A 24,751-nucleotide genomic window follows, 5' to 3' on the forward strand; every position below is an offset into this window, starting at 1 on the left:
TCTTTCATATCTGTGCCGTGATTAAATCTATCTATCCCATGTTACTGTGTTATGAAAGAAATATAAATGTGTAAAATATATAAATAAAATATATGTAATGTGAATGCTGGAACTGAATTTGGATTCTTAATCATTTCGCCGACAGTGACATTTGGAAAGGTTTTTTTAATTTTTTTTTTGTAAAATTGACATATAAATACAGTGCTGCCTTGTTAGGGTGATTAAAATGGGTAATAATGGGTAAAGATATAGCATTCTTTTTGGCCTTTCCAAGGAAATGTCACCAGTAGCAGTGAAAGGAAGGTTATCTCCATCCAGCTGGCTAATAATGCAACTGATTTAGGCCATGCAACAAACTCAACAAGCCTCAGAGGAACTATAACTCCATAAATGAGCTGATGTACTGAACTTGAAAGGCTTTTAACAACTCAGTATTATTTTGCATCCAAGTTTAGATGAGCAGAAAATGATGTGTGTTTGCATGCTATAAACCAAGACTGTTTAATAAAGTACTGAGTTGTTTATTGCTGTAAGAGAAAAAGAAAGACCCCAAATTAATTTGGTGTGGATATAATATGGCTCAGACCTAAAAGTCCAAGTTTTCCTTCAAACTACTGTAACATTAATTTCACTGTACACAAACATTCCTATTGAGTCATTCAGACATTTTTCCTGTCATCATTCCTGTTACAGTCAATGTGTAATTTTATGGTGCAAAACTTCCAATGCTCCTTTTAAATACGGCACAGAAATCATTTAGCTGAGTTATTCATGACCCCTGACCTGTCCGTTGAGAGGAGATGGCACTGAGGCGTGCTAAAACAGGATGTGAGTGCATGAAGGAAATGAGCTGTGCTGGTTGGTCAAAAGCTTCAGGATATAATGGATTTACAGGATGTGATATTCCTTTGGTCAAGTGTTTGACTATCTCTGGTGACACTTCACACAAAATGCAATGGATGAGATTTTATATTTTATAGTGGCCAGTAAGATGTTTTATAAGGCTTTTTCAAACATACATAAACCAAACATATCTGAACTGAATATTTAAAGGAATAGTACACACACAAAATAATGTATTTAGTTAATATCTTATGTCTTTTGTAAAGAAATAAGGTCATACAGGTTTTGGAATAACATGAAGGTGAATAAATAATGGCAGAGGTTTTATTTTTTCTGTGAACTATGCCTTTAAATACTAAATTGGGCATCACATTAAAGGACATTTAAAAAATAAATCTCAGCATCTCTTTGCTTTCTTTATGTGCCTAGATATAGCCCAACCTTGTACAAAGATTTTAGTGCAGAGTTATACTTTTTTGAGCCACTGGCGTGCTTTACAGTTTCCTCATCAGTCTCTGTCATTCTTTTCATCTTCTCCCAGTGCTCAGGCTCTATGACCTTACAGACTCGCGGGATGCAGATAAACACAGATGTGCGTGAAAGGACTGAGTCCCTTCTTGTTTTATTGGCCGAAGCAGCATCCCCTCTTTCAGACTGAAATAAACTTTGCCAAAGGAGACCAAGATAACAGATGTTTTCATATTTATATAAAATAGAACTTAGTAAAAAACACATGCCATCACACATATTATATCAATTGTTCACCCACAAAAGTGATGTACTGTGGCTCCAAAATGATACATAATTCACACTTAAAAGGAATATGCATACATACTTTCTCACAATGTTAAACCAAGCTATTTTTAATAAAACTGTTTAATACTGTCTACTTTTTATAGTAGTAAGAATAACAACGCACACATACACATAGTTTTATATTAAAAAACACTATGTATATATTATTAAAAAGAGCTTGGTTTTATATTGTGTAGTCTTATTCAGTGGCATTCATATGTTTTAAAATGTGGTTTAAATGCAAATTACTTTTGGTGGGGTGCTGGATTTAATTTTTATTCAACAATTTCAGCACCAAATTCATATATTCAAGTTCATGGTAGAATAAGACCAATGTGTGGTCAGGCAGATAAGACACACTTGAAGCTCTAGCAATGTCTCAAAAACAAATTCTGCAAAATGTGGCCATTTTTACATCCGCAGGTGTGCAAAGACCATTACAGAACAGAAATGCAACACAGCTCTGAGCTGCCATCTGAGGCCAGTGAACAGAAACATATATATATATATATATTTTTTTTTTATAGCTTTGGGAATACTAGGAATATTTAAATACAGGTGTGCCAACCCTTTTAACTCACAAAAACTCACATAATTACAGACCTTATACTTTAATTATTCTTTAAATCCCAGAAGCACCATTTTCATTAAAATGCTAATTTGTACAAACAAATTAAAGGCTGGCATAGTGCTGAAAAAAAAAAAAAAATGTTACATGTACTGGCAAAACCTGCAAGTCTCATACCCAATTACCACTGTATGCTCTGCACTCTGCACAACACAAATTTAATGCAACACAGATTTAAAGCACATGGGAAAGGGTGTAGTGTTCAGCAATAATGGAACTTGGGGAGGAATTTTACTTTTAAGAACACCAAAAAGTAAGTTGGATCCTGCAATGCAAGCTATTATTCATAATTTAAAATGATGAATGTACAATGTGCTGAAAATGATTGCATTAAATTTGGTGTATGAATTATATCAACAGCCCATAACATCAATGGGTCTATAAAAGTGTATATTAACAAATCGAAAAACAGTACTCCACACATTGTATTGTAAGTCTGATAGCCTATCAGATTTTGCATCATGGGTAATCTCTAAAGAAATGTCTTTTACAAGGTAAAAAGCATGTTGCAATTGGCATTTAACATGATGTGCTAATGCATTTAGTTCAGGGGCTAAATCAGGAAAAACAAGCACTGTGCAGAATTAAATGGAAACTATCCGCTGTCGAAGAGAGTCAGACCACTCTTAGTGGCCACTGACGGAGCCAATGAAAACATGTATCTCTGTCTCAGCTTGACTGTGAGACCACTGCTGTGGAAACCTGAGGAAACACAATAGTTCTCTGAAATTCATTATACTGTGATCTGTCATCATGGAATGGTGTGAAGTGCTCTGTGTTATATAAATGGATGTCAGTCAAACTCTTAACAGTACTTGCCGCAAACACGAAACATTATCACTGAGAATTACAACTGTACCTAAAGGGATAGTTCACCCAAAAAATAAAAATTCTGTCATTTATTCACCTTCATGCAATTCCAAACCCAACTTTCTTTTTTTCTGCAGAACACAAAAGAAGATCTTCTGAAGAAACTTTTTGGCCATACAATGAAAATCAATCTGGTCCAAGACAAAACATTTTATTTTAATGTAAAATTATTGAATAGTACAGTACATATTTTGTGTTCCATAGAACAAAAAAAAGTCAGGTTTGGAAGTACGGACTGAATATTTTTGGGTGAACAACATTAAAATAACCTTAAAATGTACATTTCTGAAATGGGGCAGTGTATTGAAACTTCAAAAAAAAAAAAAAAAAAAAATAATAATAATAATAAAAAAATAAAATAAAAAAAAATCTACTTTTTTTTCATATCAAACTCAAGGAGAAAAAACAAACAAACAAACACTTCAGTTTTATTCACATGCCCAAACTGAGAAAAAAAATGCAATTTGGTGCAGTTGCTGATATTTATATTGCCAAAAAGTTAAATTACATTCTGATGGCTTGTGATGTAAATCAATGAGATCTTCACTTACATAAAATACATATAAATATAAGTTATCATCCAATAAATGCTTACATTCTTAAATTCTAAAGTCTTAAATACTTAGCTTTACGATCAAAGCTCTGCAATTCTTTTATAAATACAAAAAATAAAATGCAATGAAATACAATGATAAACAAATAAACATTCCTCAAAAACCTGATGGGTCATTTGATACTCTCATTTTATTATAATTTTTTTTTTTTTTTTTTTTTTTTTAAATGACGTATGAATAATCAAGTAAACCTAAGTTGCTTCAGTCCACATGTATACCAAAACCTGAAGGTAGACATTTTTATAATTAGGCTACAAAGCCATTTATTTACTAAAAAAGTATAAACTACCAATCAGATGACAGAAGGCATGAAGAAGATTTGATCATGTTTTATAATTTTGGAAATATAGATATGATACTGTAGGCTTTACAGGGTTAAGATGCATGCTCACTGGCTTATGCTAAGATTGTCATTGCTATGTAAATAAAATCTGACAAAAACTCTCTGTAACAAGTGAACTGAAACAAAAGCTGAATCTAAATTTAAACTTGATAATGGAAAATGGGGTTGATGATGTCACTTTCAGTTTCTATCATATCATGTACATTTTCTGTGCTCATTAAATGGATTCTCCTGGGCAAGCATGAATTTACAGTGTGCCTTCAGCTCTGAGAGCTCACGGTGAAGGTAGCGGTTTCTCTGCTAGGCATTCTTTATCTTAATGGATGCTTGGAACTAGCAGCAAACAAACTGCTATAGGACTGGATTTGCATAACTGGGTCATTAACTGTCAGCTGTTGTTCTCTCTTTGGGGAATAACTGTCAGTTGGTGGGTGAGCCTTCCTTTGCTGCCTTGCAAAGTGTGTGGGAAAGATAACTTAATTCACAGTGAGGAAATAAGACTTCTTTCTATTTCTGTTGTAAATGATAAAGCATTAGGGGAGACTGGGGCTTGTTGTCACATGGGGAAGATGTCACTAAACATGGTATAACATAACTCAGCAAATATAAGGGTTTTAGTCTTAAAGGGTTAGTTCACCCCACTGTTATAAGCTAATAATAGTTAAAATAGTTAATTAATAAAACATATTTTAAAAAAGCTATGAAAATTACAATTGACTATTAAATGGAATTCAAATTATTAAAACTTTAAAATGAAGATGAAAAATACACAATTAATACTAGTCTAAAATCTGAATAAAAACTAATAGCATCTCTTTGATACCAAAATAGCACGGGAAAATAATAATTCTGTCATCCTTTACTCACCACCGTTTCATTCAAAACCTGTATGATGTTTGTGGAACACAAAAGCAGATATTATGAAGAATGTTTTTGTCCCAAAAATGGAAATGGTTTAATACATCATTGGACCCTATTGACTATCACTGTGTGGAAACAGAAGAAAGTCCAACAGTCTTTGTACATATGATACAAGGGTCCTAAATTGTCTCAACTAACAGCTTTATTTTTGCTGTAGTAAAAAAGCATATACGGTTACCCCTTTGTAACTTTTTATTACAGCTTTATGGATGTATTCAGGATACATAATGACTACAAATTAAACAAGGTCAAATTTGGATTCAGGGAATTCGGAAGATTTCCTGTGTACACTCATAAGCAATATTCTAACTTAATTGCACTGAACCAAAAAGCTTTGATACTGCACAGTCTTTGACCTGAAATACCTGAACAGTTTGCCTGCCCTCTGATGCTTTTCATTCCAACAAAAGCTGTTCCGCTAAACATTGACACACTGTAATAAATCAGAGTGATTTTGTTGTCAAAGCTGATGGCGAACTGGAAAGTAGTCAAGTCTTGATTTTTCAGAATCATCCCATTAAGATCCATTTATGCAACAGTTTCCTTAATTTTAGAAAGGATCACAGACCTTTAGAGACTGATGCAGATGAAATGACATATGTTGCTCCAGCACATCTGGGAACAGTGCGATAAGAATGATGCCCAGTTGATTTCATTGGCTGGGATTCGCACAGATGTCACTCAGGCCAGGTGTAGTTTTAATCATTGGGCATCAGAACAGAAGATGACAAATAGAAAAAAAAAAAAAAAAAAAAAAAAATTCTAAAGAATGCCAAAAGTTCATTTTCATTTGAGCTCAAGTTTAAATACTGTACTTGTAAATAGTTGTTCACGGAAGTGGGACAGACATCCGTTTGCCAGTGTAATGTGCCAATCTAATGTAAACATAAGGCAATGTAATGTACTTTAGAACATACTTTATTGTAGTAATAATGGATAATTAACATGAACTTTACAAAATTTTTGAGATGTATTTTTTTGAGCGTAACAGACTTCTGTATGGACAAATAGATAGACAGACAGACTAAGAAAAACTTTTATAATGAATATGGCATTTTCACCTACTCTGCACAGTTAATATCTTGGATTCAAGTGCTTAATGCCATCTATGACTAAAGCCACTTGGAATTGTTGGACATATCCATGTGGAAAGCTAAACACACTTAAAGGGCTTGGTTTTGCTTGTTTTGGACCGCATCTTTAACAGACTAGCACTGATATTTCACAGGTGTTTAACCACCCATGTACAGACTTACATTAGCTAAACCTTTCTTACAAAACACTTAGGAGTATGATTAATTTCACATAATTTCCTATGTTATGAAATGTGTCAGTACAGTAGTGACTGACATGAGGACAATGAAAAATGTAGTTTCATCAATCACGCACTCCCATGTACTTTAACAATCTGTAATTATAAATCATCTAGACATAAATATTCATGTAGAAAAAGATGTACAGACAAAAGTCTGAGACCAGTAAAAATGCTTCTGTATTGCTTTTTTATAATAATGTAATTTAATGTAATACATAATTCCATTAATTACTTTTCTGTTAAGTTTATTTATTTATTTTTTAAATATAAAACATTGCTTATTTTTTCACTGCTTACATAATTAGCATCCTTGTTAAATATTAGTTTGACAGATGGAAGTTTGGTATGAACAAGTGGCTTTTTTTTTGTTTGTTTTTTTTTTGTGTGTGTGTGTCAGCATGCAGTGCCAATTCTAGTTTTAATACTCGGCGTGATGATTGGTCAGTGTCCTCTGGGAGATTTCACTGTGGTTTGTGTCAGTTACCTCACCCCTGTACATCAAGGCCAGCAGCAACATCCATAAAGCTTTTACACATCCAAAAATCTGCCAGAAAACTCACACGCATATTCAGTGCTGATGAGTCACAGATTTGTATACAGCTTTTCTGTAGGGATACAGTTTCAAAATAATCAGAGGCATTTACGTTATTAGTAAAACATATGATCTAATTTTCATGTGCTCAATGCATGTTTTGGTCATTCTGCTGTTTCAGTACTGAGGTAGATCTTGTGGAGAATTAATATAATGCAGTTTCATGAAGGTAAAAATAACATAATGATAAATCTTCAATTTAATGTCATGCTTCACTAAATATGCATATGCAAAATAAATATATAAATAAAAAGGTTGTGTAAAATATTTTTTTATCCCATTCCATCTTTTTTCCTCTTCAATTTATTGTCATGCTCCACTTTATGCACTGAAAAAAATTAACAGTAACTGTCAAATGAAATAAAAAGGTTGTGTAAAATAAAAAATAAAAAATAAAATAAAATTAAATTAAATTAAATAAAATGAAAATTGTAATCATATAGGCACCCAAGATTCATCCTTACTACTATAGGATAAAAAAGTAATTTTTGTAACACAACAACTGCCTTCTCAAACCAATTTTCTAACTGTCAAAAGAAATTAAAAATTGTGTGAAATGAAATAAAAAAATAAAAAATATATTGTCTTTATCCCATTTCCCCTTTCTTCTCTCAAATTTAATGCCATGCTCCACTGTATGCACTAAATATGCATATGCAAATTTAAATGTACAGTAATTGTCAAAAGAAATAAAAATGTACAATAAATGAAAATAAAATTAATCTTAATTGCCTTCATCCTATTCTACCATTCTCCTCTTCAATTTAATGTCACGCTCAACTGTATGCACTGAAAAAAATTTACAGTAACTGTCAAAAGAAATAAAAAAGCTGAAAAAAAATTATCCTTACCACTATAGGATAAAAAAGTAATTTTTTGTCACACAACTGCCTCCTCAAACCAATTTTCTTAATGAATGCCAGCCTCTCCACGGAAACAATGACTCATTTATTTTTAGCTTTGAGCTGTTTTTCTTTTATATTCTTTTACGCAACTCCACTGGGTTACACACAGCGCACCTCTCAACATTCTCCACCTTCAGGCTGTATGCTCATACAAATGGCTTTGCAAAGTGAATAGCAATTACCTTAATCTGAAATAAATAATTTAACAACCTATTACTCATGGAAGATAGATACAAGCATGTTGAAGATCATTTATTTCTAGCAGCGATCCAGTCCAAGTGCACTCAAGTCGTTTATGTTTATAGCCAGTCTTAGTCCTTCTGTTCTGGTTGTATTGAGTTGCATGCTTCATTCAAGAATAGAATATTGATACTATGCACTGGCATAATGAATAAAATAATAATGAAATCTAAATCTGAAACATAATCAGTGCATAAAAGACATGTAGTACAAGTTGGCAAATTTACTTCAGATGTTCAGCTCAATCATCCTCTCAGAACAAAACATCCAGAGATTGTAAGTAAATATTTACTGACAGTTCAGCAGTAAATAAAATTCAGTACATTCAGGATATTTTTAATTTTAAATCTTTGATGGTAAACATTCAAATAAACGTTGAACCCATGCTGTAACTGCTTAAGAGGCTCTTGATATTTAATCAATCAATTGTAAGCCAATAATGCAAACTATGCAAATACATGAGGTACGAATGGAATCGTGGGCTGTTGTTTTTAGCAAGTGGTGCCCACATGTTTCAGTCATTAATGTGCCTTCCATGTGTGAAACACAAGTCTTTGGCCTAATGGGGAGGTCTTGGCTTTATGGTACACAGATGTGTGTTTGGAGGGTCATTTGCTGTTGGTGTCGTTTTAACTCAAGTGATTTAAGTAACCGACCTCATGATCATTTACAATTCTGTGACTTCCTAGAATTGAAGACTGTGTATAATAAAAGGGAAACTTTAGTTCCAGTTGTAAACACACATGCACAGACTATGATATGGGTATTTCAGAGGGCATATCACTATTACAATAAAGGGGAAAATATAAATAATAAATGTTTTCATGATACTGTAATGCCATTTGCAATTACAAGCTACAAGCTCATTTTTGTTACATTATTGTTACATTAATTACATTAAAAACATACATAATGTTTAATATAATTTATGTTCTTTTAATATGTTTATTTGTTGTGGGGCTTAAAGTAAAAAAAAAAAAATCTAACTGTTGTAACAGATTGCATGCAGATAAAATGAATACAGAAATAACACAAAAGAATCTAAATAATTGAAACATTATTTCTTTAAAGATATTCAGTGAAGCAAATTTGTTTTAAAATTTTAATATTTGAAAAACGGTGTGGTGTAACCAACTTGTTATGTGACAAAAGAACCATAAAACACAGAAGACCCCATTAGACCCCTCATGACTGTGTGTCAGGTTTTTTTTTTTTAGGACATTTGCCATTTACACATTTTGATTTGCTATATAATGCCACTGATTTACTTCTGCAGCAAATCTTTTATGAGTGTGTGTGGATGTGTTTCACCTGGTTCTTGTGAAGTCTTTGTACTCAGCCGCCTTCTTGAGACTTTGATGTAGATGAAACCAGCCTGTATGATTTTATGTTCCCATGCCACTTCCTTCAGGTGTCAGATCTGTTACATGACAACCACATTTCAAGTAAATGATTAGCTTATAAACAGAAACATCAAGGCTAATGAAGGATAGCACCTTTTAATATTAAGCCCCAGTAGAGTTCAAACAAGCATATTCTTTGACCTTAGAAGAAAGACTACAAATAATTTGAAGACCAAACACTTTATATAGAGTTAGAATACTTCAAAATAAGAGTACCACATTGCGCTCACCTCATAGTTCTAGTGAATTCACATGCCTTAGCTTCTGTGATGTAATGCATTCTAGAGCAGGTTCAGACTGTTGACAGGGAATGTTGAAGGAGCCATCACAGAAATATACTGCCTTTATTAACACATGGCTGAGTGCTTCTGATGTTCAGCCATAGCAGGTGAAAAAAAGACTCCTGCTATGCAAGCAAAACACAAGTTACGTTTATATCTTCAAAACCTGTGCGGAATTTATATACACTGTAATTCAATTGCAGACATAAAACATAGAACATGTTTTCGCAGATATTATACTTCAGATGTCTTGCCTGTTGTGAATTTCGCTACAGCTGCGTAGAAGTGGAATATTTCAGCATGTATAACTCAAGTCTGAGAATGTATTATTTGAGAAGACTGGTAAACAGATGACGCCAGTGCAGTGTACTGACTAAATTCTGAGAAATCAGTGACAGTGAATTAAGCCATAACCTTATATATATATAAAAAAATATAGTATAATAGCCAGAAGTTGAAATTATCACTGCATTTTGTCGTAAATTAACACGTTAATGTTTAGAGTATCTGTGAATTCCATTTTTCACATAGACCTGAAATTAAAATATACAGTATATCATGTTGTTACACTGCTGTTGGGTTGTGAAATATAAATTTTGGAAAACTTCTGTAGATATCTGGCTTAGTTTCGACATGGAGAAACAAACCATATAGCGTTGCAGCTTGAACAGTAGGTCAGATGTTTGACAACTGCTATTAGTGGTCGGTCATATTTTATTTTTTTCTGTGGGAGCCAAGCATTAGCAGGCACAAATGTCTAAAAGCCTAAAAAAGCCTAAAAAATGCAACCCACGTCTCCTTGTATTAATAAAGCATTTTATGAAGAAAGAAGTTGCTTATAATAAGTGGGCAACACCAATTATTCCTTTCCTCCTGTAACCGATTTTTAATTTTGTTGAGCGGCAAGCCACTTTCTGGCTTGTTCTGTCAGACCAAGCTGTTTGATCTTCTAGAAAGATTTGGCAACCTCTTGAGTGGAGCAGGAGGAACAATCTTTGGTGGGCCTTTTTAATGCCATTGAAAGGCCATTTAAGCATACAGCTGATATGTGTGCCAAGCACTTGATTGCTGGGTGTAAGATTAGGGAATTTATGTTCTGCCTGAGGTCAATACTGTTCTTCAGGTTGTTTTTCAGGCATCATAAAGCTGCTTTGGCCTATCTGCTAATTGTATGGGATCTCATTGCTATTGCATATGAGTCAATAATAGTTAGATATAAAATTATAATGAATGTATGTGGTCTGTTGGTCTCTGAGACAATTTCGAGTTGTATGATTTACAGTTAAATCGGTTCCTAAGAACCAACAGAATTTCCCAACCTAATAATAATAATAAAAAAAATAGCTGGTTTTACATTGACAACTTAATGGTTACCTAAGAAGTAGGCCACAAAATTTAAACTATATATTTTAATAAAGGAAATGGATTAAAATATTATATTTTCAAAACACAATGCTTGTAGATATTACTTAGATTTAGCTTCTATCCTGAAATGATTAAATGAATCATAAAATTTTTTTACAGCCACATATAACATTTGAGTTTGCTATTTGGTGAGTTCATAAGTAAAACAGAAATTCTGAAGGTAGAAAAGTGATTAAAAACAGTAACAATGTTATCTTTGATTTAATAACAGTACAGTGTCAGTTATGGTAGAGTGAAAGCACTGAGTATAAATTTGTGCTATAACAAAAAATAATTGTATAACTTTAAAATACATAAATTACTCTCAAAAGCTAAATAATAAACAACAATATTTCACTTAATATTTACAAAAAAACAAAACAAAAAAACATACATACAGTATTAATAGAGAAAAGTGTTTGATTATTCCCAGTTTGCTTGTGTGCAATCCTAGCATTTTGTCTTGCTAAAAAACAACCTGTGGTGAAAAATTATAGTTAGTTACTCCCCAACGGTGATAATATATTGGTGTTAATAAATATACACTGCTCTTTGTGTATACGTCTGAATCACTGTTTAAATGTTCATCCAAAAAGATGTCACAGCAGTGTTGAACACCAACTGTTGCTTCACATCTGAAGAAGTGCTGCACTTCTTCACTGCTCCTAATGTTTAGAAAGCCAAACTTTTGGCACATTAATCAAATGCTAATGGACCTTAAAGTCTATTGTGTTTGAGACAACTGGCAAAATAGCTTCTAAGTGAAAGATTATTCAAGTTTATGTCCAAACGATACATTTAAGAATCCAAATCGGGGGAAAAAGGTCCAAATAAAGCAGACATGCATGTCAATTTGAAGACACTTTAGCAGGGTTAAGAATGTCAACAACTTAGGTGGTTTCTTCCCCTGCATTTTTTAAATCCATTCAAATCTCTGGGAAAATATTCACTTTCATATCAGTCAGAAATCACCCTAAACCACTAACCTTCTAAAACTTCTTGGTAGTCTTCCAAACCGCAAGTCTGAGCACCTTCCATCGGGATTCATATCATAACTGTCAGAAACTTCAGAAACACACTGGCCACCTCTCTCTGAAACCCATTTGTAAATAGGGTCCCTAACCCTAGCAAAGTATCGAATTACTGGAAAGAGGCTGCCAGGATGAGGACTACACAGGTCAGCTACTGCAGAGGACCTGTGTGTGCTGAGCAAACCCAACAGTGTCAAAACAAGGTAAGACAAACCTCTCCAATATAGGTTGTGTCGCGCCTATGCATCCACCCACCGGTGTCCCATTTCTAACATTTGAATTTTTGTCCCCATGAGCGTCCAAACCTATTAGCAACATTTTGCACTCCCTTTCGTCACGTCGCCGCAGCGCCGCAGATTCTGTGGGACCTACCGAGGGTGCGCACAGCCTGCCAGTGCTCCAGTTTTGCATGATGGATGAATCTGGTGGCTGGTTGGGACAGATCGTCTGCTGTAATGTTTCCCTAAGGACCCCAATCAGCAACGACTGGAGCTCAGTGGATAAATAATGAGCCACAGGGCCTTGCTAGACCCACTCTGGGGGTCCGACAAGGTACCAGCAGCACCTTGTGGTACAGAGTCAGCAGTCTGTTTTCAGGAAGATGATATTCAAAGCATAAAGAGAGAGAAAGTCAGTTATATATACTCTAAACATATGCTCTGTTCTGGAAATAGAGGCCTACGTGTCATTCCGTACGCACTCGGCAGGTAGCAAAATCCATCCTGACGGGTAGTGTAAGGTGTGCTGGCTGCACTTCAAACATCACGTTGAAATTCTGATGGTTTGTGTTGCTCCAAAAGCCTCTGAAGATTCCACTGAGACATTTTTGTAAGGTAAGAAAGCAGTTCTTTGCCATGAGGCATTGAGTGCTACAGTACATTGACATGTTCCTTCAGTCTAAAAAAAAACAGGTGTTGGAATGTAAAACCTGCTGGAAAATCCAACTTAAAGTTGGCACGAAATGGAAATTCATCCTATCTATTATCTAAGGCTGCATTAGCACTAATCTGGATATATTTATAACAGCATTTTTGTTTCAAAACACTCTCTGTTCACACTAACATGTCTGAAAATGCTTCCTTGCGAATACGTCCATTTTTACAGTATACATTTCAAAGGGAAAACAGTGTTTTCAAACTAACTCCTTCAAAAACCTCGACAAAAACACTGTCCCAGTGTGGAAAAAAGGCCAAAACATAGAGAAAAATATGTGGATGTAGCCTAAACGCATTTTATTAGTTCATCCATACATGCGTTTAATCCTTTTAAATAATTTTTTGCACTTCATAACTTTTAAACAAAACATCATCCGGTAAAACAACAGACATCTCTCTAGTGATGTATGCTAGACTTCTCGAATCATTTAGTACCCTTTAAATCCCGCCCCTTTCTAACAACCAGCTGCAAGCTTGTGTTAATATCTGCCTCAATCCAATCATCAACCAATGACTTCAAGTCCCCACCCTACATTTTTCCTTTTTCTATAATTTATATATGTCACAATATGGAAGATCTGTCTCTACTTCGTTTACATCTCATTTTTGGATGATAGCTGTGTTTTGGAACATAGTAGCTGGTCATTCGCTGATACAAAATGTTTATTTGACTAGCCAACCATGTTCCCAAAACCAGTCGGACCACCTGAAGCTAGTTATATAAGCTGGTTGCAGCTTTTTTGCTGGTCCAAGATGGTCAACCAGCATTCCAAAACAGTTACCATCTCAAGCTGGATTTTCCAGCAGGATAAACTAATTTTAAATGGAGTGACGATGGCAGAAGGATGAATTTCGCATTTATGTTTGGTGTAAGCACATTTCTTGTGGCCATTCAGGAAATGAGCCTGATTCCTATACAGTACATCTTGGCAAAAGTTTCAACTATTACACTTAACAGATGGTTGGGAATGAAAGGAACCAACCAAAGCGGCTGATGATGCCAGCATCCACATGTCAGTATTCCTCTGAGCAACGATCCTGAAATGAAGCATGAAAACCAACAATATTTACGAAGAAAAAAGCAATGCTAAGCATATTCGGTTAGTGACATACAAAATGGAGCTAAATGCTAAGTGTTGAAATGCTAATGCCCTTTTTTCATTAAAAAGATTTTGTAGAGCATAATGCATGACAAAATTCTTAGCTGTGTTGTTTTGTCTTTTCTCAAGGGTTGCTAATAGTCTTTCTGTCAGCAATTCATCTGGGATGCTAAACATCACAGCAAAAGAAAAATGACTCTTCCTACTATCATTATTTTGAGTAAGCCTACATTTTACCATTAACACAAGTGCATTTCATATTCACCATTTTTCATTTCTTAAATGAACTCAAATTTAGACCCTATAAAGAATGTTTTGTTTCCTAACAAGCCTTGCTCCCAGAGTTGAAGTCTTTCAGCTGCTGCTCACTGAGAAAATGGATAATAGTGCTTTACAGTGTGATCACATAAACAGTGATTACTCCTCGATGAAGCTTTCACAGAAAAAAAAAAAAAAAAAAACTATTCGCATGTGTGTCATGTCAGATTATAAATAATGCTTTACTGCAAGATATTATAGCTCTCAGAGTGGGTGTACATTTAAAGTAGGAACATTATGTAGAAATATGTGATGAGAAATCCTTTCTTGTCAAAAGTGGGACAGTTAAAGGTCAGGAGAGTCAGGATAGAAATAAGAAGCAGTATTATGATGCAGGGGATTCATTATACTGTCTTGACACCTATGTTTTAATATTTTATAGCAGCATAATGAATCATTGTTATAGGAGTATGCACTGTAACCTGGCTGTTTTACAGTAATTTATTAATATTTTATTCACCGTGTACTGTAAATCCAACTATTGCAGATATACTTATACTGTATGCATGAAAACATGACAAGCATTTTTACCCTAAAATAAATCATATGAGGAGATACAAAATTGTTAGTTTGAGGAGGGAGACCATATATTATATTTGTATTGTACCTAATCAATCAAGCTGAAGCTCTATAGGTATGAATTACATTTTATAATCTAGAAAAATAGAAAAGTTATTTTAAATTGCAACAATATTTTACAAAAGTCCTGTTTTTACTGCATTTTTGATCAAATATATAAGCAGCTTTGGTGAGAGACTTCTTAAATTTTTACTACTACGCATCATTAATTCTAATTCAGAAATTTTTACAAATGTGTAATATGTGAAACAAGGACATTAATGTAAATTATTACCACATTAGAAAATATCTGTTTCGCAAGACATCTATCTCGTTAGTTTCCTTATTCTAATTTCTATATATAACTGATTTCTACAAGTAGGAATACATCTAACCTTGAAGAAAGGCACAGGTGCTACAGCTCTCTACCTTATTTTTATCCCATTTACTGTCAATACTCATTGAAAACCTCATTATATTGTGCACCGATTTTGGATTGAAAGGTTAATAAGCAGCGTGTGTCCAGGGACAAATCCATCTCAGCAGTGTCCCTGGACTATGTCCAATCTTCCTTTGAATTGGACTCCACCTGTCTTGTTGAGATATCTGCGTCCGTTTGTGGACCTGTAACTAATTAAACCCAAAACATGCACAACATACCCACCTGCCCAGACAAACACTGTGCTGAACAGATGCAAAGCATCCCAGCTGTGAGACCCAGAGATAAGATGACACAGAAAGAGTGTGAGGCTGCAAACAGCAATTTAGTTTGACAATGTTGACGTTCCATCTTTTTTGTCCTTGCCCACTATGTCAACTGATTATAACTTATTTAAAAAGAGTCTCCAGTTTTGGCAGGATGGCTGTTTGCTATAATTTAGATGGACTTTATGGGATGACAGTGGTCTGGGTTATATCGCTCACTCCTCATTTCACACCCGGTGTGATTATACCGTCCAACACCATTCAGGCCGACTGCCAGTGTGGGGCATTAAGATGTGACATATAGCCATTCCACCCTTGGGATATTCAGTTTGTTACCTTAATAGGGTGTTAGACAAGCCTTACTGACAGCTGAGACATGCTCTACAGCAGTATCTCTCAGAATCACCTGTGCGGTACAACTTACTCAAGTCCTGGCCATCATAACCATCACATCACATCTCAAGAGTGTGTTAAGATTTAGAAATCAAAGCAGAATTTCAAGGAAGAGTTCACCCAAAAATGAAAAAGGTGATCATTTGCTTTTTATAATCTTTATATCTTTCCAAACCTGTAACCATTTTGTCCATACAATAAAAGTCAATGGGCTCCAATAATGTTTGGACCCAAACATTCCTCAAAATATCTTTTCCTTTGATTTCCATCAAGGACATAAAGTCATACAGGTTTAAAATGACATCACATCTATAGAGAGCCTCAAAAAAATTACAAATGCTTTACTGTAAACCGATCGTGAATTTCAGCACAGCGCTTCAGTTTTTAACGGTGAAAGACTGCGAGGTAAAATTTAAGTACTGTAGCCATATTTGACAACTGTTTTACAATAGAAATGTTAAACAACCAACTGTAATATCCAGTGATGCATACTAAAAATTTCACTGTTTGGAATTGAAAATACAGATTGTCATTTATGTGATTCATGTAATTAAGAATTATTGGGTGCATGTTATTTACAAACAGTTAATTTATTACTTTTTATTCTTGTTCTTTTACGGTTCTTCTTTCTTTTGATTTATTCCCCTAAATCAATTCAAACCATTTATTTATTTAATTTCTTTAAATGAAGATCATTACCTTTGGGGTCTGTTCTTTAATTACTTCCTTGCTTTTAAGAGAGGTTTCAAATTATATTTTGTGCACTTTGGAAGGTCATATACTGTAGACCCAAACATGTCCAATTCTTTATAAATAACATTAAAACACCTGAATCAATATTCTACTGGCCACCAAACCTGGTCATTTTTGCCAAACTGTATTTAATATGTGGAGATTATCTTGTATTCTTGCGAAATACTTGTGTGGATCAAGTTTATGATTAATACTGGTGCACAGGAGAAAACATTATCATACATTCAAATCAGATTAGTATTACTGTGCTGTTGCTTGCTCAAATGTTGCATCATATATTCAGTTGGGGAGAAAAATTACATGTGCATCAAGACGTCAACTTGATGAATTGCAGACCACTGGAGCTGCTTATGTGACTTCCATGTTAAACATGCAGCCAGTGGACAGACAGTCATCTTTACACTGATGAGCTGCAAAAATAAGTTAAAAAGACAAGCTGCTTTGAAAGAATTTATATTGTATAAAGCGTTATAAAAATGTAATAAACCAACAGAAAACAAAAACATGCAATATTTGAAATGTTTAGCCATAGTTTTGAGTCTGAGTCTGGATGACTGGTTTCCATGGAGCTAAATTACACTGTCATCTTAGTAATTATGATTGATTCCTCTGACAAAATGAACATCCCTATGATTAGAATTCATAACTGGGGTATATTTGGTTTGACATACAGCTGTAATTTTACAGAGTGTTGCTTCACAAAATGGAAGCAAGTGCTGGTTTATTTAATGCAAAGGGAAAAAAGTTATTTTGTCGTAAACACTGAAATTTTCTCATTACATTAAAACTTAATTTTCTCATTGCAAATTTCAGCAAATTTCTATTTTTTTAATCAACAATAAAATACTATAAATATGGAAATTTATTTATATATATATATATATATATATATATATATATATATATATATATATATATATATATATATATATATATATATATAATGTAATCATTTATATTACATTATTTGGCCTGCAACATCTAATATGTGAAGATCTTGAGGAAAAAAAACTGAAGAATAAGCAATAGTATAGTCATGCTTGCTTCAGCCATTAATCTAGTTTATATATGTATGGAACCTGGATGCAATCTAATGCACAATGAATAACTTTCCTATTTTCTTGTATTATGAGATTGTATGTATACCATCAGTCACACCTTGACTCTTCCAATATACAGCTCCGCTACTACATACCTGTCATCTCCAACAGAAAGTGAAGAAAAATCGAATTTCCTTCACGCTTCAGAAAACTCTATGAAAAGCCTGAAAGGGCTGATACCACATTGTTGAGTTTATGCACATTTTGTGCACAATCCCTTTCCTAATACCCCATCTGTCATGCAATAACATCAGCTATTGGGTCCAGAGCCGAAGACTTCCACGCGTCACGCACCGCGTTGCCCTCAAAAGATACCGCAGTTCTGCCCGAGGCTGCTGGAACCGGCCAGCCAGATCAAAGGCCCAATAGGTTGTCTGCACATTCCTAACAGTATTTGCTTGATAACAGCTGGCAGATTTTCTATATAACAACATAATAAGAAAAAGGCGCTCGTAAGGAAACTGTAAGCTCCTCTCCTTTACCAAAGAGTTCTCTTTGTGCGAAAGGCAATATTGTAATAATGAAGTGGGTCAAGAAAACAAGATACAGATGTTTTGATTTCCTCCATCGCTGGACATGGTGGATCTGAGACTTAATGCCTAATCAAAGAGATCAAAATGTGCACTTATTGATAGAGAGGCAGGAAATCATATCGCGTGTGATGGATGCCTGTGTTGTATGAGATTTTGGGTGAGATTTATCTTAATATTCAGATCTCTGAACCTTGGGTCAGGGCTAGGAGCCAGATGAACCGTTGAAACAGGTGAATGCTCACAGTCTTGCTTTTATAGGTGTGGATGGGAAGGGAGAGACAATATTCGTATTTTGGTATTTTAATTGCAATTAAATGAAAATGAATTCAAATGTCTATTTATATTAAACATAGCTAAATTTTAGAATGTTTTTTTTTTTTTTTTTTTGTCCCAAAGAAGGACGTCTAAGAAGCATGTCTTAAGTGTATAAATTTCGAACATCTTTGAAATATAGTAAAAGTGTACTGTTGAATGTACTGACAAGCATTTATGGTAAACTAAAATATACTTTAATGCAATTTTGTAACATGTAATTTGTTTGTCACGTATTTAAATATATTTATTACACATTACTAATGATTGCAATTTAGCACAAATACTTGTAAAAACAGTAAAAATGTTAACATTAAATGTAATCTTGAATAACACACGGCAGTTAAAATTTATAGCACTTCACATGTGCTTTATAGGTTAGTCGACAGATTAAAATAAGTCTACTTCTTAAAAGGACATTTTTAAAAATGTACCTTAAAATAAAACTTCATTAACTTCAAAACTTAATTTATATGTAATCAGCTAGTATAGTTTTTGAAAACATACTTTTAATTATAATTTTAACAATTAAGCACACTTCTTTTTCACAAGGGTATGCAAACATGAACAACCATATTTCTGTCAATTAAAGTCAGTTAATGCATATAATATGCACCTTTCACAAATGTGTTTGACTGTGCTCAAGGCTGTCTAAAACATACTTGCAACATTCCAACAGTTTATAAATAAATGAGTAACATATAAATGTATGCCGCAAAACAGCTCCGTGCATGGTTTCATGAGGCTTGTTCTGGCTGCAAGCAGAAACATTTATTCATTTGTGTCAAGAATATCACACAGACTTCCCTTTAATGAATCTTATTAGTACATTAATTGCAGCTGGGTCGTGGCTAATTATTACAATGATTAGTTGAGCAGGCACAGCTGCAAAACAAAAGCCTGCAGAGGAATTATGGAAAGACAAAACCAAATCCGCAAACCCTTTAAGCTGTTGTTTAGAAAAAAATACTATTTCTACAGAGCAAATTAAGTACACTACACAGTATTCACATTTTCCCATGAATTATAGTAAATAGCCCACTTGCTGCATTTGTCTAAATGTGCTGTAGCCTATAAAGTGAAGAATTGGTGTAAAAACTAATTTTATTTAAATACAAAGAAATACTAGAAAAACATGGAAAAATGTGCTAACTTAAATAGTGACTTTTGCATAACAGCAGTATGCATCGTTTTTAAAACAGCACACATTTTTGCTACATTTTTGTCACACAACAATTGACTTTTTTTAATATAAAATATAGTTATTTAGAATTTAATTCAAAGTTTGCATAAAATGTGCTAAATTTAAAAATAACTTAAAATTAAATAGGTACATTTGGACTTGCATTTAAACATTAGTATGCAAAACTTTTTAAACAGTAGTATGCTGCATTATTGTCACAAACATAATGAGACAAGTTAAAGAAAAAAGCTCTATGAAAAAGTGTAATTTAGTATTTCTAATTTGTGTAAAAATTTGCTTTACTTTCCAATACATTTTGGTAAAAAGTGACTTTTACTAAAGTTACAAGTTAATAAAACTTTTTACAGAAAAAAAAATTCTGTAAATATGTGCAACTTTCCAATAAATTTTGATAGTGACTTTTGCATACTAAAAGTAGCATGCAACACTTTTAGTCAAAAAACCATTATAAGATAATTTAAAGTAAAAATATTCTCTAAAAAAAAAGTGTCACTTTGATTTTTTTTTTAATCTAAGTTTTGTGTAAAAGTGTGCCAACTTTCCAATAATTTTGTGACTAATGGTGTTATGCAAACCTTTTTAAACCATAGCATGCTACAATGTTGTCATATAACCATTACGAGACAAGTTAAAGAAAAAAAAAGTGTTATTTTGCATTTTTAATCCAAGTTTCTGTAAAAATTTGTGAACTTTCCAATAAAATGGTGTTGAAAATTCTAGTTGAAATTAATTTGGGTTTATTAGTCACGCTGGACATGGAAGCTCAATTTAAGTGCATTACAATGCAGGAAAAAGTACCTGTATGCATATTTCTATAAGCAGAATATGTATATGTATGTAGAATGTTTAGTATACTGTAATATTAGAAGTATGCTATTCTCAACATAACTTTAATTTTAAGACTACATAACTCATAAGATATATTTTAAATGCTTAAGAACACAGAGCGAGACTGCTGAGTAAATATATTAAATATATATATTGTGAAGTAGCTGAAGGTATAAATCATTGGCTTTCTGGAAAAATCCTGAAATCCTGGCTGGAAAGAAAAGCAATGTGTAAGAAAACACAGTTGTGCGGTTCAAAGACTGTACTATTTCAGTTGAAGTACTTTTCACACCAGTCTTCTGTCTGACTGTCACTCGCTGAGATACGAGACACCTGTGTTTTGTAAAGGAGATGAGAAACATGTAGCGGACATGCACACAAACGCCTCACACATTTTAAATCAACAAGGCCCCATAGTGTGATCAGACGTGAGAAAGGGCCATGGAGAAGAACATGTGAGATACAACACATGGCTTAGTTGCTTTCCAGGGTGGACGGCTTCTGGCTGTCAACAGGATAGTGTGTGTGGAGGAGGGGCGAAACACACGTCCCAGATGTGAATGTGAATATTTACATTACATAGTTGTGCAGTGAGACCAAAAGAGTGGATATGAATGACATATCGAATAAATTTGCAGGTTAAACTTCTAACTACCGTCACATTTTCAGAAACAAATTGCAAAAGGATCTTGGTTGCGCAATGTAAAAAGGAAATTGTAAGTGTGATCACTTTAAGCAGCACAGTATGAGATATCATTCATGTCTGCAGCACAAACAACGCTGAATATGTATAGTTATCTGAACAAAACTATAAGCAATAATAACAATGAAACTTGTGCAAACACCATCAATAAAGTGGTGTGAACACACTATTGGCTGGTTATGAAGAGAATGCAATTGCATTTCTGGATTTTGTACAAGACACAAAAGTGACATGACATAACTTGAAAACTAAATATTGAAAAAGTTAGCAGAATTAATATATTAGTAAATACACAACCATTCAAAAGTTTGGGTTTGGTAAGATTTTTTAATGTTTTTGGAAAAAGCATTACAGTTTAATATATCGATTTTAATTTATTCCTGTGATGGTAAAACTGAATTTTCCAAACATAACCACTGATTTGGTGCTAAGGAACATCTCTTTTTATTATCATTGTTGAAAACAGTTGTGCTAACTAATATTTTTGTTAAAATTCTTTAATAAATAGAAAGTAAAATAACAGCATTTATCTTAAATATATATGTCTTTACTGTCACTTTTGATCATTTTTACCACGTTTGAAGTATCAATAAAATTATTAATTTGATTACATAATAATAATTATGATAATAATAATAATAAAACTTACTGTCCCAAAATATTTGAATGACAGTGCAAGTCTGTAACATGCATTAAATACCATGAACTAAAAACCAACAATTGTTTCACAGCATTTATTAATGTAGGTTAATGTAACTTTGTACATATATTAACACATTTGAACATTTCTAGTTGTTTAATTCAACATTAGTGTGTTATGAGCAAGCACAAGTTAATAATTAACAAAAATATATTTATAAATCAACACTAACCTAGATACTAATGCAACAACTAGGAAATGTACCATATTTTAAAGTGATGCCAATAAGTCCCCTACATAAAACACCCACTTCAAGACCGTTTCCATGGAGATCATGAATTCTTGGTTCTATTTTAAAGCATTTATATAACCATAAGATTTGCAGCAATAACACTCAGTGCTACCTGTTATAGTCTTTGTACAAAGCATAACCGGAGCCCAACATTTACGTTATATGACGTTAAACAAAAACAAAATGAAAGGGAATGGATCACAGACCTTAGAAATGTTTGCATTTCAATGATGCAGACTCTGGAGGAGAGAGCAGAACACTGGGTACTTTATTATGGAAAAACGTGACATTGTGAAAAGTCTTATCTGGCACATACGCCCGTCTTTATACAAAACAGAAGAAAGAAAGGCTACAAATCTTGATAATTTATACAAATGCAACACTGTTCAAAAAAAAAAAAAAAAAAAAAAAAAAAACCTTTTTGAAGTAAACTCTTTCTCTGCTCTGAGAGCACCAACGTCGATATCACCACCTCTCCAAATCCCTGAGGAAAGACTTCAACACTCACGTCTACAGTACGGGTGCAGGTGTCTTAGTCATGTAAGTCTGCATTGTGTGAGTCCATGTGAAAATCTTAACAGACACACTGGGTACAGCTAAGAATGCAGTAGCAACTAATACCCCTAGAAACTACGCTGATAACTTACATCGTGGAGGACAGACAAGACACAATCACGTTACGACTGAGACTGAATAAAATTACAAATAGTTTACTATGGTAATGTGGTAACTATGAGGAACTATGGGAGGTCTGTTATTCCAATGCAGTGGGGTTTTTGTGGATTAAATTAATAATTCAGAATATTTTACTGAAAATGTATTCGTTTTGAAGTTAAAAAACATCTTAATGATGGATTTGCTTATTACAAACATGCAACTTTTTGCTTCACGAGACATTGATTGAAGGATTACGTGTGATGTTTTTGTCAGAATTCAAATTTTGACGGCACTTCATTCTGAAGTGATGTAATGCTAAATTTCTCCTACTCACTCTCATGTTGTCCCAAAGCTGTTCTTTAAAATCTTATTCGGGGTTCTGCAGATTAAAAAAAGTCAGCTTTGGAATGACATGACAGCGAGTAAATAATTACAGGATTTTAAATTGGGCGAACTATTCTTGTAATATACTGCATGATTATGTCATAATGTCCAGTACTAGTTTAGAAATGATCTTTTCTAATCAGTATAACATTAGAAAGACCAGACTATTGGCTATTGTTTGCATTTCCATTCATTAATTTTGGGAGGAAACAGAAGACAATGGAAGTACAGAAATGTGAAGAAATCGGTTCGTCTGAGAGACCGTCTAGACAAATGCATCACAAATTCTGGGTTTATTCCCTTGAAAATGCTCCCATTACACATGTCTCATTGAAACAATGGATGAATTAGTTCAGCCTAAAAATATATTTAAAAAAGGGCATCTTGAATCAGAAATATTTCATACACTTTTGACATATAACACAGAGCCAGCTGCTTTTTTTTCTTTCTTTTCCTTTTTTTTTTTATCAAGACAACACAAAAGGGAATAAGTTAATACTGACTCAGCCATCCGACTGTAAAGGGATCGTTCACCCAAAAATTTAAATTCTGTTATTTTTTCACCCTCATGTTATTCCAAATACATTTGGTTGCTCATTTCCATGCTATTGCAATGAATGGGGGACTGAAATTTTACAAAAGCATGAAATAAGATTTCTACACTAATTTATCACACAAAGCTATAGTACAGCTTCAGAAAATGTGGAATATAGTACATGACAGACAGGTTTATTATAGTTAACTGAAACCTAAAGTTAAAATAAAAACCACTATGAATTACTTAAAAATAATTGAAAGCTTCCATTTTAATTGAACTGAAAAGATCCACCATTTTTTTCTTAATTTCTCAGTTTTCTTGTGTTCAACAGAGTGGGTTTGAGGGCAAGAAACAACAGAATTTCATATTTTGGGTCAAAACTTTCACTTCATTTTTTAACGTGATAGTGTGAAGGTGCATATCACAAAAAATCCTTCATAAAAAAAAAAAAAAAAAAAAAAAAAAAAATTGGTGGGATCACCAATTATTCCTACTCACTATATATACAAAGTTGGAAATCAGAAACAATTAAGGACGAACAAAGACATTTATGAAACAAAGTAATTGCTGAATGAACAAAACAATTCTAAACAAGTAATTGTATATAATGATT

This window comes from Cyprinus carpio, chromosome B18 (genome assembly GCF_018340385.1).
Source record: "Cyprinus carpio isolate SPL01 chromosome B18, ASM1834038v1, whole genome shotgun sequence".
Classification (NCBI taxonomy): Eukaryota; Metazoa; Chordata; class Actinopteri; order Cypriniformes; family Cyprinidae; genus Cyprinus; species Cyprinus carpio.